This window comes from Triticum urartu, chromosome 5A (assembly GCF_056163025.1).
Source record: "Triticum urartu cultivar PI428250 chromosome 5A, HENAU_Tu73, whole genome shotgun sequence".
NCBI classification, from domain to species: Eukaryota; Viridiplantae; Streptophyta; class Magnoliopsida; order Poales; family Poaceae; genus Triticum; species Triticum urartu.
Window position 1 is genome coordinate 7,038,477 of NC_141877.1, and position 16,489 is coordinate 7,054,965.

Below are 16,489 nucleotides of genomic sequence, written 5' to 3' on the forward strand. Positions count from 1 at the left end.
CCTTCTGGTGCTTTTTTTAAGGAAAAACAGAATGCTCCTGTTGCATGTCCAACGTTGCTTGTTTTTAGGGAAAAAGGGGCTGCTTTTGCTATGTCGTCCGACGTTGGGCTGCTCTAGGTCTATTTTTTTACAGAAAAAGGTGACGGGCCTTTTTTTAGGAAAACTTAATGTTGCTGCTGCTGTGTAGGGACAACGTGGGGCTGCTCTAGGTCTATTTTTTGGGAGTATTTTTTTACAGAGAGAAAAATGGTATGCTTTCTTTAAATCTACAAATTTAAAAAGAGAAGCTGCTAGAGGGATCGAACTACGGACCTCAGACTTATATACCGAGGTCGCTAGGCCTTTTTTTGTTCTTATATGTTCTTTGATAAAACGAGCCAAGTTTTTTCGTTAAAAAAAGGAGAATGAACTGGGATTTGAACCACGTAGCACTAAGCTCTAAGTTCCAGCGTATGTAAAAAAAAAACTTCCATGTTCCAACAAGCCAAGTTTTTACATACAACGAGCCATATTTTTTATAGTACTTTTCACGCGTAGCCAACAATAGTTATGTAATGGACAACTTAACGTCAATGTATAGCAAACATTTGTGCAAATCTCCTAAAATTTTGTGTCCATCTTATGAATCAATAATATTGGTCGATGCCCAATGATAAGAATCGTCTACCATATTTGGATATTATTATCATTTTTTTCTAATAAGTTGCAAATAGAAGTTTCAGTTATCCCTAAGTATCTTTTGACATATTCGTCTATTTCTAGGATATGAGCTAAAATAAAACGTAATTCCTTTAAAAATTTGAAATGTTTAAACCTTATTTGACTTACATGTACATCGAAATGGCATTACCTCCAGTAAGCACACATAAATTCATTTAAACTATAGAAATAGTTAAATCATCTCGAAATTCATTGAAACTCCTACAAAATAAAATATATGTACTATAGTACATGTGAAAATTCGATAGGTCAGGCCACATGTTTTAATTAAAAAAAAGAGCAATGCATAAATGGAACTCAAACCCGAGACACGAATTTTAAGCGCTTAGTACCTTCCCACATGGCAACTATATTGTTATGATATGAATGGGCTTTTTCATTAGTAAAGTATATAAAGCCACACTTCTCAGGCTGCGGGTAAACCGTGCCGTGACCGCCGATTTGGTCAGTCCACCGTAAGTTGGAATGCAAGGTGTTCCTGATAAAAAAAATCTCAAGAAATAAAAGTGCGAAGCGAGTATTCAAACCAAGGACCTCCCTGCGGAAAGCACATGGTGCTAACCACTAGGGCAGTCGAATGCAGGTGCCTACGTAGGCGGAGCCATATCTTAAAAACCAACCGACAATAGTGTCAAATCCGAAAACTAATGTGAATTTGAAAACAATTACTATGTTGAATAAATCAGTATGAAAAATTAGTAGTGTTGTATACAAAAAGCGCGAACAATTTCTATGTAGATTTTTTTTAGAATTCCCGAATAATTTTTCAGAACACAAACCTTTTCCAGCTTTGTTTTTTCTTAAATGCGAACAAATTTTAAAAACTGGGAAGTACTGTAGCAATTTTTTTCAAACTCATGAATATTTGTTTAAAACACAAATACTTTTTGAATTGTGACATTTTTTGTTCACAGTATTTTTTTTAAATGTTCAATGTCTATCCAAATTTTTGTTCAACGTATTTTTGCGAAATGCTCAATGTGCTTCCACATTTTTTCAACATATATTAAATTTTGTTCAACACATATCGCAAAAATGTTAAATGCGTATTGAAAATTGTTCAACGTATATATTCAAATTTCTCTAAAAGGTTCAAAATACAGTATATGTTTTCTTAAATAGCAATTTCAGACTGCATTTTACCTCCATAATAAATATCCAGGAAGTTCCAATAAAGAGCAGAAAAGAGGGGGGGGGAGGGGGGGGGGGGGGGGCTAGCTGCAGTGACGTTCTGCGTATGGGCCGGCCTATTAGCACCTTAAGGCGAAGGGACATCAGTTTGACGCCTATGCACACGCACACACACCACGCGCGCGCGCGCACACACACACACACACACACACATGCAAGGCAGAGAGCAGGCTAGCACTCTCTTCCTCCTCCACCCAAATAGCTCCAGGAGCAACCATGTATTCCTTGTGATCTTCATAGTGATCCTGCAGGACTAGGGGAGTGACCTCCCTCGGAGGTCCCTGAACCTGGGTACGTCTCTGTGTCTTGAAGTGCTCGTGCTCAATCTCGCATCCGGACGCCACCGGCGCTCATCGGCCCCAACCACTCGAGATAAGCCATCCCATTGCACCTGCCGTGAGAACACTACGAAAAAACCGTTTCAATATTTTAAGACAACCAATTTAGATCATATTATGGGACCATAACAAAATTCATGTTTTTCAAACTTCATTTTTATTTTTTAGACTAAAACGCCAATAAGCACTGTGTTCATGCTCGAGTCTTGACACCCAAATGTTTGAAACCTCTTTTCATTTATTGGATAAGACCTAAATAAAGACTCAAGAACACAAATTTGATTTTACAACCAATTTCTGTACATAATTTCACGTACTTGTAGTTCAAATTTGAATTGTATCCGTTGAATGGCAAGAAGTGCATTTAATGACTTAAAAATAGCAAACGAGCCTTGTTTACAAAAAGTTTGAATGTAAAATGATGAAGCGAGCGTCGCATCGCCTTCACACTTGAAATACCCCCTCTTGAAATGGGTAGAACTCTCAAAACGTTCCATATAATTAATGGCAAATTTTGAAGTTAATACACGACAAAACATTTTATTGCTCATATACACTTAAAACTTGGACAAAGCTTTACTTTCATGTTCCAATTAACAGAAGTGACTAGACATTGCCACTTGTTATGTAAATAAAAATGGTGTCATGCATTTAGAAATATGGCAAAATGTATTTTAAAAAATGTTAGATGTGTTTTTAGAAAATGTTCAATGTGAGAAAAGTTGGAAAATACGAAACAAGTTCAGGAATTTGAAGTTTTTTTTGCACATTTGAAATTTTTCAGGAGTTTTAAAAATTTTCGTAAATTTTAAAAATTCACACAATTGAGAAAATGTTTGAAAATTTCAATAAAAGTTTATGGATTTTAAAAGGTTCATTAATTGTAAAAATTTCACCAATTTAAAATGTATTAAAAGTAATTAAAATGAGAAAGAAAGAAAAATCAAAAGGAAAATAAAAATAAACCAGTAGAAAATCCATAGAGAAAAACCGAACCAGAAGAATCTAGTTTTTTTTTCAGAAAAATCAAAAGAAAGTTTTTGTTTTATAAAAAGAGTTGGCTGGAGGGTTAATTGGTCAGGCCTAGTAATTTATAGCTTAAGTGCCATCTACACATATCGAAGAGAACGGCTTGACGGAGAGCTCTTATTTGACGCGCATAGGCGTCAAACTGATGTCCCTTCGCCTTAAGGTGCTAATAGGCCGGCCCATACGCAGAACGTCACTGCAGCCTTAAACTGTGTGTGTGTGTGTGACGTTCTCTGTGTGTGTGTGTGTGTGTGACGTTCTGTGTGTGTGTGTGTGTGTGTGTGTGTGTGTGTGTGTTAAGAATGAGTCGACCCCCTCCTAAGGTAAGGGGGCTCCTAGGAGGCCTTGTACTTGTGATAGGTATTCTTGGTTTGATCCCGCTTTGTTTCGTCCCGTTTAAGTTTTTTTATATACCCCGCAAAAAAAAGTCTTTTTATATGTATGCTATTTTTTTTACTTTTGTCCCTCACCTATACTGGGCCAGTATGCTGTTAACTGGGATTTTCTACCCATTTTAATTCTTTTTATATGTATGCTATTTTTTTTACTTTTTTCCGTCTCCTATACTGGGCGAATATGCTGCTAACTGGGATTTTTCTACAGCCAACAAATTTCCTTGATGGGCTTCGTATTCCTTGATTTTCTTTTCGATTGCACATGATGTGTCGTTGTTTCCGAGGATCGAACATAGAAATTGGGTTAGTTACTCAAAAAAGTACCACTTGCTTTTAAAAATCAAATTACACAAATTTAAATACGTCCATGATTTACCTAAAAATCAGCAAGCCACCTCAAGAAAATGGTGAAGTGTGGGTCTCGTTTATATTAGAAAATGAAGGAAGAAATTAATGCCTGCATGCCCCAATAAAATAGAGGAATATCCGATGAAAGAGGACCCGATTGGTGAATAAAAGAGAGGAAGATTCGAATAAAAAGGACTTGGTTGGCGCATGCCAATAAAAATGGAGGACTATTTGATGAAAAAGGACCCGATTCATTATCAAATAAAAGAAAGGAAGATCCGATAAAAGATGACCCATTTTGCAATGAACGTGCATGGCTTAAGTGAGATTGCTAGAAGCTTTGAGTATGCATCCAGGAATAAAAGAGGAGGGAGTGACTAATGTTCATCAAATGTGTTGTTCAAAAAGGGCACCCATCTAGCATTTAAAAGACAGAAAAGAGCCCATATGCAAAAATCATAGGCAAGCAGTTTCAAAAATCTGGTGCTGAGGGATCTTCTCTTTAAAATTTGAGTTTTCGTGATGTTTAGGTGCAAATGTCAATTATCTATCCCGATGCAACGCACGGATATATGTGCTAGTTAAATCATATAAAACTTGTTAAAACTCCTAGAAAACTACATATATGCAGTATATTACATGTAAATAATGTTTTCTGATACATAAAGTAAATTTTTTACACACATAAGATAATTGTTTTTGCAAGTTACTTCACAAGGGGGCTTTAATTCGTTATTTCTTTTTTATAAAAGAAAATAATAGGCCGAATTCAAGGCCTACCTCACTCAGCTCGGCTAAAACCCACTAGGGTTCACGATAGAGGAGGCATCTATCCCGGGTGAGGCCGTTCCTGCATCCTGATTGGTTGTTTGCACACTGCCACGGATCGCACACAGCCACCGTCCGATCGGACGAGATCCAACGTCTGTAATACGGTCGCTCCTCTGTCTTGTGCCCACCGCACGAGCCGCTAGCACCCAAATCCCCTTGATTCTTTCTCCCTCGTTCCCGATCCGCCGCCACTCTTCCAGATCCTTCTCCCCAATTCTCCCCTGACTCCTCTAGGCGGTCATAGGCTGCCGTAGCCAAGTTCCATCGCCGGTTCATCAGGCCACCATGGGTACTGCCATGGGCCAGGAGGCAGACGGCGCCGACCCGTCGCTGGTTGCCTTCCTCGATCCGTCGCCGAGGAACTTCGCCGGAGTCGAAGAAGCCCCGTCGACCCGTCTCTGAGGAGCTCCGTCGACTTGTCGCCAAGGAAGTCGCGTCGACCCATCGCCAAGGAGCTTCGCGCGAGGACGCCGTGTCGAGCTCCACCGACCCGTCGCCGAGGAAGCCTCGTCGACCCGTCGCCGAGAACGCCGCATCGACCCGTTCACTGAGGGGCTCCGTCGACCCATCGCCGAGGAGCTTTGCCAAGGATGCAGCGCCGACCCGTCGCCGTGGTGGATGCTACCGCCCAATGGCAAACTCTGCAATGGCCTCCACTTCCCATGTGGTGAGTTCCACGTTGTTGGTCACGGTGGTCAACGCTCCTGCGGGTTTGCTTGTTGCTCGAGGTTGTATATGCCCGACTTGTCATCCATCACTTCCCATACGTTGTACAGAACCATGCGGACGATGGAGAGGAGAGCCGCCATCAGGATACCGGAGCTGCGCACCGATCGGTCGTAGTGTCTCATGCAGGCTCTTGGCGCCGTAGGTTGTTTATTTGTAATTTTTAGTTTTTTTGAGTAAGGCGCAGTTTGTTTTTGCTCTTGCTGTAACCAGTGCTTCCATAATTTGTATTTCTATTGAGTTATATATATTATGGGGATTTCTATCGAATGATATATGGGCACAAATCCTATTAAATTGATTGTATAAAATTTTGTATGGGCCAAAATTAAAGGATATTGGTTTGGACACAATTTAGTGGGCTGAATAAATATAGGTCTGACTAAAAATTCTTGGGCCAATGTTACAATGGGACTGTGGGCTGAAACCATAATTGGGCCGACGGCCTAAAACTGAAATTGGTGGGCTATAGTTTAATTTGGGCTGACACTATATAGGCCGCCACATTAGATCCATGTTGTTTGCCATGTCGGATGATGACATGGCATACAAGTTAACGCCGTTACATGATAGTGATTTGTGACAGCCTAAGACCGTCATAGATCTGTGACGGTTTTGTTGATCCGTCGTGGATTGTGTGTTGGTCAAATTATGACGTGATATACATGACGGATTTTAAATCCGTCATGAATGCCTTTCGATGATGGTTTTGTGCTCACCTATGACGGTTCAAGTCTTTCATGGATTAACAGATTTCTTGTAGTGGTGGCCTGTAGCGTAGCCTCCCGTGTGATGTCCCAAATAAATAAATAGCCAGAATATTTCTGCAAGAAACTGGACATAACCATAGCAACGGTGTGGAAGTGGAACAGAGTGACGGCGGCGTGTCATCGATGCGCGAGTTCTTCCCCTCGGTGCTGAAGCACGACGGCAGCAAGCAGAGCAACTACTGCAAGTACGACAACCAGGGCCTGCAGCTCTTCACGGAGTCGCTCTACCTCACTGGCCTCATTGTCACCTTGTTTGCTTCATACACCACCTGCCAACTTGGCCGCCGCCTCAACATGGTTATGGCAGGCTCCTTCTTCATCATCGGCATCATCTTTAAGGGTGCTGCCCAGAGCCTCACCATGCTCATTGCCGATAGGCTCACGTTGGCTTCGCCAATCAGGTATCCGGGCCGTGTTTTTTAGTAAAAAAGTATATTTTTGTCCCTTAACTCTTCCGTGAGTATAGAAATGACCCCTTAATTATGAAACCGGTAAACCTTAGTCCCTCAACTCCTCGTACCAAGTAAGTTCCTCTGCTCACTTAAAGTGGTCTTTTAGTTGACGTGGAGCAGGTAAGCAAGCGCACGATGTGTAGAAGGCAGTGACGAGGGTCATCGTACTGTACTGAGGAGCGGGTCGTCGCCTCGTCGGGAAGCAGGGATCAAGCGGCGTCCGGTCGAACTTGTCCTCATAGCACTCAGTCTAGAGCTAGGCGGTGAGCACGACGCTTTGGCGCGTCAACGTTGCGGCTCAGAGCCCTTGCCGTGGTGGGTATACTCCGCCTCCGGGCCGAGCTCGGCCGCCACAGAGCGGCCAACATCATCGACGCGAGCCGATGCAGACAGTCGTTGAAGACAACGTGCTGCTCGGTCTGTGTGGACACCGTGGTGATGAAGCTGGACGTGAACGGCGACACTTGACTCCATCGATTTTGTGTATGTGTGCGCACCGGCGTTTGAAGGATGCATCGGTCACCCGGCCAGGTCGTGGCGGAGGCGAAACCAGTCGCTCAGCCCCGGTAGCGGTAGTGCTGGTCCTGCACGCCATGGGACGTCTCGGCGGCGCCGTCCGTGCCTCCCGAGGAAGGAGCCCACGAGGCCACGACGAGGTTGGGGAGGAGGCAGCGAGGCACACTACTACTTACCTCGCGGCGACGCTGAGGTCACGCTGCTGGTTTGGTCCTCTGTGTGTGGTCCTCCTCTGCGTCCATTGGCCTACAGGAGATCTAGAAGAGAGGCAGCGAGATGGATGGCCTGAGAAAGACGGTGGTGGGCATCGTGTCCAACAACGGCATGTCAGATTCCTTTCTGTATACGAATAGGACTTGAGTTACCGTATATACTTTGTGTAACGCCCTCGATGCGGCTATATCTCCTACGTGTCGAAGCACGACTTAGAGGCATAACCGCATTGAAAGCAATGTCACAAGTAAGGTAATCTTCACAACAACCCATGTAAATAAATAAAAGGGAAAAGGATACATAGTTGGCTTACACTCGCCACTGCACATAAATACATGAATAACATTACAATCATCCAATACACTCATGGTCCGACTATGGTACCAAAATAAAGATCAACCCCCACATGCGACAAAGTCCCCGATCGCCCCAACTGGGCACCACTACTGATCATCTGAGAAAGACACATAGTAACGACGAGAGTCTTCATCGAACTCCCACTTGAGCTCAAGCGCATCATCTGGAATGGTATCATCGATCCCTGCATCTGGTTTGGAAGTAAACTGTGAGTCACAAGGACTCAACAATCTCACACCCGCGCGATCAAGACTATTTAAGCTTATAGGTGAGACAAGGTATGATGTGGAGCTGCAGCAAGCGACTAGCATATATGATGGCTAACCTATTCGCAAAAGAGAGCGAGAAGAGAAGGCAAAAGCACGGTCGAACAACTATGATCAAGAAGTGATCCTAGAACAACCTACGTCAAGCATTACTCCAACACCATGTTCACTTCCCGGACTCCGCTGAGAAGAGACCATCACGGTTACACACACGGTTGATTCATTTTAATTAAGTTAAGTTTCAGGTTATCTACAACCGGACATTAACAAATTCCCATCTGCCCATAACCACGGGCACGGCTTTCGAAAGTTCAAATCCCTGCAGGGGAGTCCCAACTTAGCCCATCACAAGCTTTCACGGTCAACAAAGGATATTCCTTCTTCCAAGACAATCCGAACAGACTCGGCATCCCGGTTACAAGACATCCTCGACAATGGTAAAACAAGTCCAGCAACACTGCCCGAATGTGCAAACAAATCCTGATAGGAGCTGCACATATCTCATTCTCAGGGCACACTCAGATGAGCCAGATGTCGGGTAGGCCAGCCCAGAGTTGCCCCTGGTAGCCCCGGACATCGCTCAGTTGGACCAACACTTAGAGAAGCACTGGCCGGGGGGGGGGGGGTTAAAATAAAGATGACCCTTGAGTCCGCGAAACCCAAGGGAAAAAGGCTAGGTGGCGAATGGTAAAACCAATGTTGGGCATTGCTGGAAGAGTTTTATTCAAGGCGAACTGTTAAGGGGTTCCCATTCTAACCCAACCGTGTAAGGAACGCAAAATCCGGGAACATAACACCGATATGACGGAAACTAGGGCGGCAAGAGTGGAACAAAACACTAGGCAAAAGGCCGAGCCTTCCACCCTTTACCAAGTATATAGATGCATTAAGATAAACAAGATAATATGGTGATATCCCAACAATAAACAATGTTCCAACAAGGAACGAACTCCAATCTTCACCTGCAACTAGCAATGCTATAAGAGGGGCTGAGCAAAGTGGTAACATAGCCAAACAACGGTTTTCTAGGACATGGTGGGTTAGAGGTTTGACATGGCAATATGGGAGGCATGGTAAGCAAGTGGTAGGTATCGTAGCATAGGCATAGCACAAGAGCGAGCATCTAGCAAGCAAAGATAGAAGTGATTTCGAGGGTGTGGTCATCTTGCCTGCAAAGTTGTCAGAGTTGTCTTGATCCTCGTAAGCGAACTCAACGGGCTCCTCGTTCACGAACTCGTCTCCTGGCTCTACCCAAACAAGAACAACAAGAAAATGGAACACAATCAACCACGTGCAATGCTCAAACAACATGATGCAAACATGGTATGATATGCGGGATGCGGTATGTGATGCATATGCAAGATTTGACAAGGGATGATTGAACCTGGCCTCAACATGGAAATCCAAGACTGCCACTGGAAAGGGGAGTTGATTTCGGTTGGAATCGATATAAACATCACCGAAATCGGATGCACGGTTTGGAAATGGCAAGCAAAACAAATATGGCACCGGTCTGCGATAATCAGCAAGTGACCAACTAAATGCATCAAGAAAAATATGCTACAGCATTCAAACATGACAACAAGATACATGGCAGGGATGCACTCATGAAGCTTGACAAAAGATGAACACTGAGCTACGGCTAATTCATCCATTAACAGGTTCAAACAAGCATGGCAAAAGTGCAAATGACAACAGGTTTCAGACTTAGTGAAATTAACACAAGTCTGGAATTTATCATCAGGAAGCACACTTTAGAGCATAAAAACTATATGCTACAGGAACTTAACATGGAAAAGCAAGGCATGCCATGAAGCTACTCAAAGCACTTAATAAAAGTCCCTTAGTGACCTTGAGCCAAAAGGGATCAGAAAATACAATTGCAAGCACGTGAACATGGCAAAAACACAAACAGATTCAGACTTAGTGAAAAACTGGAGCATGCAAAACAGTTAACGAGTAGACATGTTTACGAGCTCGATGCACTCACTACAGAGCATGGCGTGACAATCTAAGCATACACCCATCAAGAATACATGGCATAGAAGCTAGACATGGCAAGAACAACAACATAGCATGCATGGATCAATAGCAACAGACTCGGCAAAATCGCTAAACATGTCAACAATCTGCCAGGATCATTTTATAGCAAAAGTAGATCTCGATTGACTCGAGCTAGGGTGTTCCATAAATGCAAAAAAAGACATGTATGGATAGAGCACCACAATATTAACAAAACATCCTTACTGATCATCCTCAAAAGAGGCACAGATCACTAGGAAACAACATGAACATATGGCATAACAACAAAATCAGGACAAGGACTTAGAGAAATTCTAAGTCCCTGAAATCAGCATCAACGATTACGTTACTTTGCAAGCTTGTGCTAGTCACCACAAATATCACAAAAATACATGGCATACACCCCTGTAAAGATAACATGGCATATAACAAAACACATGTAGAGCTCAGTATCATAGCATGCACACATTAATCATGGCAAAAATGACAAAATGCCATTTGCTGAAACAGATCTGACATATTCATCACATAGCCCTCTTCCAACAGCATTTCGGGCAACAAGATGAGCTCAAAAGAAAATGATGCAATGAGATGAAATGATTTACTCGTCGAGACGAACATTTTGATATGCTAGACGCACGAATCGGAGCTACGAATGCAGAGTTATGGCATGCAGAAAATGCTAAAAGATTAGGGTTTCGGGGAGAAGTCAATCGTCTCAAATCTCAGATCCAGATCTGGATCGGCGCGAATAACGATGTTCGCCGGAGCTGCACTGTTCACCGGACTTGCCGAGGTCGTCGGGGTTCGCCGGAGGAGCTTGGTGCGCCGGAGAGGACGAGGGAGGTCGGAGGAAGGACGGGGGCGGCGCCGGCGGTGTCGGGCGCGGTCGCCGGCGTGATCTGCGGCGCGGGCTCGCCGGAGTGGTAGGTGGCGCGGGTTTGCCGGCGAAGGGTCCACGGCGGTGCGGCGGCGCCGGCCGGCGGAACGAAGGCACGCGGGGAGGAAGAGGCGTCGGGGCGCGGCGTCTCGGGCCGGGGAGGGCCCCGCCCGGGCTGCGGCAGGCCGCGGCGGTGGGAGTCCCGGCGAGGACACGTGTCGCCTTAGGATAGGCTGCGGGCGGCGGCGGACGTTGTCCGGACCAGGACGGACATTCTCCGGCGGCGCGCGAAGTGGAATTTAGGGTTAGGGGGAGAGGAGATCCGGGAATTTCGGGGAGAGGCCTTTATATAGAGGTAGGAGGAGCTAGGGAGCTCCAAATGAGGTGCGGTTTGCGGCCACGCGATCGTGATCGAACGCTCTAGATGATGGAAGGGGTTTAGGAGGGGTTTTGGGCCAGTTTGGAAGGGTGTTGGGCTGCAACACACACGAGACCTTTTCGGTCCCTCGGTTAACCGTTGGAGTATCAAACGAAGTCCAAATGGCACAAAACTTGACAGGCGGTCTACGGGTAGTAAACCAAGGCCGCATGGCAAGTATCGGTCCAATCCGAAAATGTTTAACCCCCACATACGAAAAGAGGTAGAAAGGATCACCGGAGGACATAGGAGCGCCGAAATGCAAAACGGACAACGGGGAAAATGCTCGAATGCATGAGACGAACACGTATGCGAATGCAGTGCACAGGATGACATGATATGAGATGCATGACAAAGACAAAACATATGGAGACAAAAACCCGACAACGATGAAATAAAATAACTTAGCGCCGGAAACGACAAGAGTTGGAGTATAGATAAGGTAAATTACATCCGGGGTGTTACACTTTGATCCCCTCGAACCTATGTGAACCCTACGTTTACATGGTATCAGACTCGTTGGTTCCAATGTCTTCCGCTGCCTCCTCGACTGCCGCCGCCACCGGCGGGATCTTCTCTCCTACCCTAGCCGCCCTCCTCTTTGGTCATGGCAACGCCATGGTAGTGAGCACAGCTGCTGGTTCCTCCACCCCCGGCACCACGCTTGGCTCTTTCATGGTTGGGGTACTGCCTTCCGCTCCTCCTATGACTCCTGCGGCCGCAGCGCTTCGGCCTTCTCCTGTCCGTCAGCCTGCGGTGACTGACGTGCCCGCACCTGTGCCGTTTCACTTCGCCCATCTCCTCACCATCAAGCTATCGACGGAGAATTTCCTCTACTGGCGCACGCATGTCCTGCCTCTACTTCATAGCCATAATCTTCTCGGGTATGTTGATGTGTCACTGCCATGTCCACCATCGACCGTCGTCGCCACTACAGCCGACGGTACGCAACACATGGTCCCCAACTAGGCGCACACAATCTGGGTGTAGCAGGATCAGGCCATCCTCTCGGCAATTCAGTCGTCTCTAACCGAAGGGGTGGCTCGCATGATTCTGTTTGCCGCTACTTCCCAAGACGCTTGGACAACTCTCGGGAGCAGTTTTTCCTCTCAATCCACGGCGCGCTACATGGCACTTCGTCGGCAACTTCAAGACATCAAGAAACTTGATCTCTCGGCCACAATCTACTTCAACAAAGCAAAGACCCTTGCCGACACCTTAGCTGCTATCGGGAAACCTCTCTCTGATGAGGAGTTCACCGGCTTTGTTCTTGATGGACTCAATGGTGATTATGATTCTCTGGTTGGTGGTTCAAGGCTGTGATACTCCGATGCCTCCAAGGGATCTCTATGATCTACTCCTTCAGACTGAACAGCGCATCGAGCCTCATCGGTCGGCTAAAATTCCTGGCGTGTTTTCTTCAGCAAACACCATGACTCGTGGTGGTTCGCGGCCGCCTTACCGTGCTGGTGGTTCATCTGGCGGCAAGGCAATTCTCCCTTCACCACCACAGCAGCAGAACTACAACAACAATAAACGTGCTGGTGGAGGCTCGTCGTCTGCTGATGGTTCATCCTACCCTACTTGTGGTCGTTCTAATGGCGGTCGTCCCACGTGCCAGCTTTGTGGATTTCAGGGCCATGTTGCATCTCGCTGTCACAAACGATTTAAGCATGATTTTTTGGGCATTGGCAATGATAGACGCAACAATGAGCGCCAAGCCGCCATGGCTACTAATGGTCCAGTTGGTGCTCCTCAAGGTCACACTCCTTCCTATCCCATTGATGCAAGTTGGTACATGGACACAGCAGCCACGGATCATCTGACCAATGAACTCAACAAGCTTCACTCCCGCGAGCCCTACCATGGTCCGAACAAGGTGCACACTTCAAATGGCGCATCGAACATATTGGTCAAACCTCTCTTCCCACTAGTACCTCTAGGCAACTTCAACCTCGTGATGTTCTTCATGTTCCCACTGTCACACGTAATCTTCTTTCTGTTTCTAAACTTACTCATGACAATGATGTCTTTGTTGAATTTCACCCTTTCAATGTCTTTGTTAAGGATCGCGCAACGAGGGGCGTTCTTCTTAGAGGTCATTATCAACATGGTCATTATCCACTGGATGCACCTGCAGCTTCAATGGTCTTCAGCACGGTCCGTGTCAAGCCGTCCCAATGGCATTCACGTCTTGGCCATCCAGCTTCCGCCATTGTGCGCCATGTTCTTTGGCGTCATCAACTCCCCGTTGTGTCTAGTAATAAAGATGTCTCTGTGTGTGATGCTTGTCAACAAGGCAAAAGTCACCAACTCCCATTTCTAGTATCTACTCGTGTAGTTAAAACGCCTCTTGAATTTGTGTTTTCAGATGTATGGGGTCCTGCCCAAACCTCAGTTAGTGCTCACAATTATTATGTGAGTTTTATTGATGCTTACAGTCGTTTTACTTGACTTTACTTTATTAAGCGCAAAGCCGATGTGTTTAGTGTCTTTCTTCAATTTCAAACTCATGTTGAGCGTCTCCTTAGTCATAAGATACTTCATGTTCAATCCGATTGGGGAGGGGAATACCGCAACCTCAATACGTTCTTTGGAGTGCACTGTTGCATGGCTAGCAGCTTGTATGGCACACGCGGTCTCTGATCCAACATTTGAACCTCGTCATTTTCAAGCAACAATGATCATACCCCATTGAAGAGATGCCATGGAACAAGAATTTTTTGCGCTGCAGAAAAATGAGACCTGGACACTTGTTCCTCCTCTCTCAGGAGTTAATGTGATTGACTCCAAATGGGTCTTTAAAGTCAAGAAGCATGCTGATGGATCTGTTGAACACTATAAAGCACGCCTGGCCGTCAAAGGTTTTAAACAACGTTATGGTCTTGATTACGAAGACACTTTTAGTCCTGTTGTCAAGCCTACCACCATTCGTCTTCTTCTCTCCTTGGCAGTTCATCGTGGTTGGTTTCTTCGTCAGTTGGATGTTCAGAATGCATTCCTCCATGGTGTCTTAGAGGAAGAAGTTTACATGCGGCAACCTCCTGGTTTTGTTGATCCTGATTGGCCTCATCATCTTTGTCGGCTGATTAAGGCAATCTATGGTCTCAAACAAGCCCCCCGTGCCTGGCATGCCCGTCTCGGTTTAGCTCTTCGGTCACATGGCTTTGTTCCATCTACTGCAGACACATATATGTTTCTTCTACAACGCCCTGAGGTCACGATGTATCTTTTGGTCTATGTTGGCGATATTATTCTCATCAGTTCATCGTCTACTGCCGCTGATCGATTGATATTAAATCTTCGACATGACTTTGCTGTTAAGGATCTTGGGCTGCTTCACTATTTTTTGGGTTTGGAGGTTACACATACTGCTGCTGGTCTCTCACCCACTCAGAAAAAGTATTCCTTGGATCTTCTTCATCGTGCTGGGATGCTAAAGTGTAAGCCTGTTTCCACACCCATGTCTGTGACTGAGACGCTTTCTGCTGACAATGGTGTGCTTCTTGCTGCTGATGACGCTACTGAGTATCGCAGTATTGTTGGTGGTCTACAGTACCTCACTATCACTTGACCAGATATCTCCTTTGCAGTTAACCATGTCTGTCAGTATCTTCATGCACCACGTGATACTCACTGGTCGGCAGTTAAACGCATTCTGCGTTACGTTCATCTCACTGCCTCGTTTGGTCTACATATTCGGCCTGCTTCTTCTATGTTGTTGTCTGCCTTTCCTGACGCGGATTGGGTAGGGAGTCCAGATGATCGGCGATCCACGGGGGGATATGTTGTGTTTCTTGGTTCCAATTTGATCGCCTGGAATGCTCGGAAGCAAGCTACCGTTTCTCGGAGTAGTACGGAAGCTGAGTACAAAGCTATTGCCAATGCTACCGCTGAACTCATTTGGGTACATTCCCTACTGCGAGAATTGGGTATCCCTCAAGATGTGCCTCCGGTTCTTTGGTGTGATAATATTGGCGCCACTTATCTATCATCTAATCCTGTCTTTCATGCAAGGACGAAGCATATTGAAGTTGATTTTCATTTTGTGAGGAAACGCGTTGCACAAAAGCTACAACAGATCAAGTTCATCTCGTCTAAAGATCAACTTGATGATGTCTTTACCAAGCCGCTGGCACTTCCTTTGTTTGAAGTCTGTCGGCGCAATTTCAACCTTCTTGACACCTGTTAAGATTGAGGGAGGTTGTTAGATTCGTTTATGTATACGAATAGGACTTGACTTACTGTGTATACTTTGTATTTGTATCTATATATCCTTTCATTATATAAATATATGAGCCGCACCCTTTGGAGGTGTGCGATCCCCTCAAACCTACGTGAACCCTACGTTTACACGGCACCTCGCAGTTGGGCTCCCGCCGGTGCGCCGCGTGCGATTCCAGCACTATTTCCTGGTCCAGCTCCGGACGCCTGTGCCTCGTGCAAGTCCAGCCGATCCCTGTGTGCGGCGGCGTAGTCCAGTGCTTACTCGGGTACATCGGGATGGCGTGAAGTAGAAGAGGAAGATGAGATGGACAATGATGTGGCCAGGTCAAAGGTCAAAACCATGCCATGTCAACACAAAACCACTCAAATCTATTTGAGTTATGAAAAATATCCGATTTTAGCAATTGAGGGACTATGATTTGTCAGTATTGAAATTAAAAGACCATCTTTATACTTTCGAAAAAGTTAAGGGATGGAAAATATATTTTCCTTTTTTTATTCTCTCATGTAACCTAAATTTGCCGCGAGACTTCATAATGCGTATCCACGCGAACGATTATCATCTGTGCTGTGCAGGTTGTTCCTCTATTCTATCGGAGATCGCACCGACGAGGATCCGCGGTGGGCTCAACATCACCACCAGCATCCTCATCGCCAACCTAGCTAGTCAACTATGGCACCAACAAGTAGGAACACGCCCCCAATTCGCACGCTCTCGCTTGATCTGTTTGCGGTTTGCACACCTCTCCCTAGCCGGCAATGACGTGTGTCGAAACTGAGACGCGTGCAG

At 45.5% G+C, this 16,489-nt stretch overlaps 1 protein-coding gene across 1 annotated transcript in view; it reads left to right on the forward strand.

The window, feature by feature from the left end:
- The window catches only part of LOC147967402 (uncharacterized), a 139,474-nt gene that overhangs the window by 19,500 nt on the left and 103,485 nt on the right, over positions 1-16,489 (forward strand). The window lies entirely within an intron of this gene.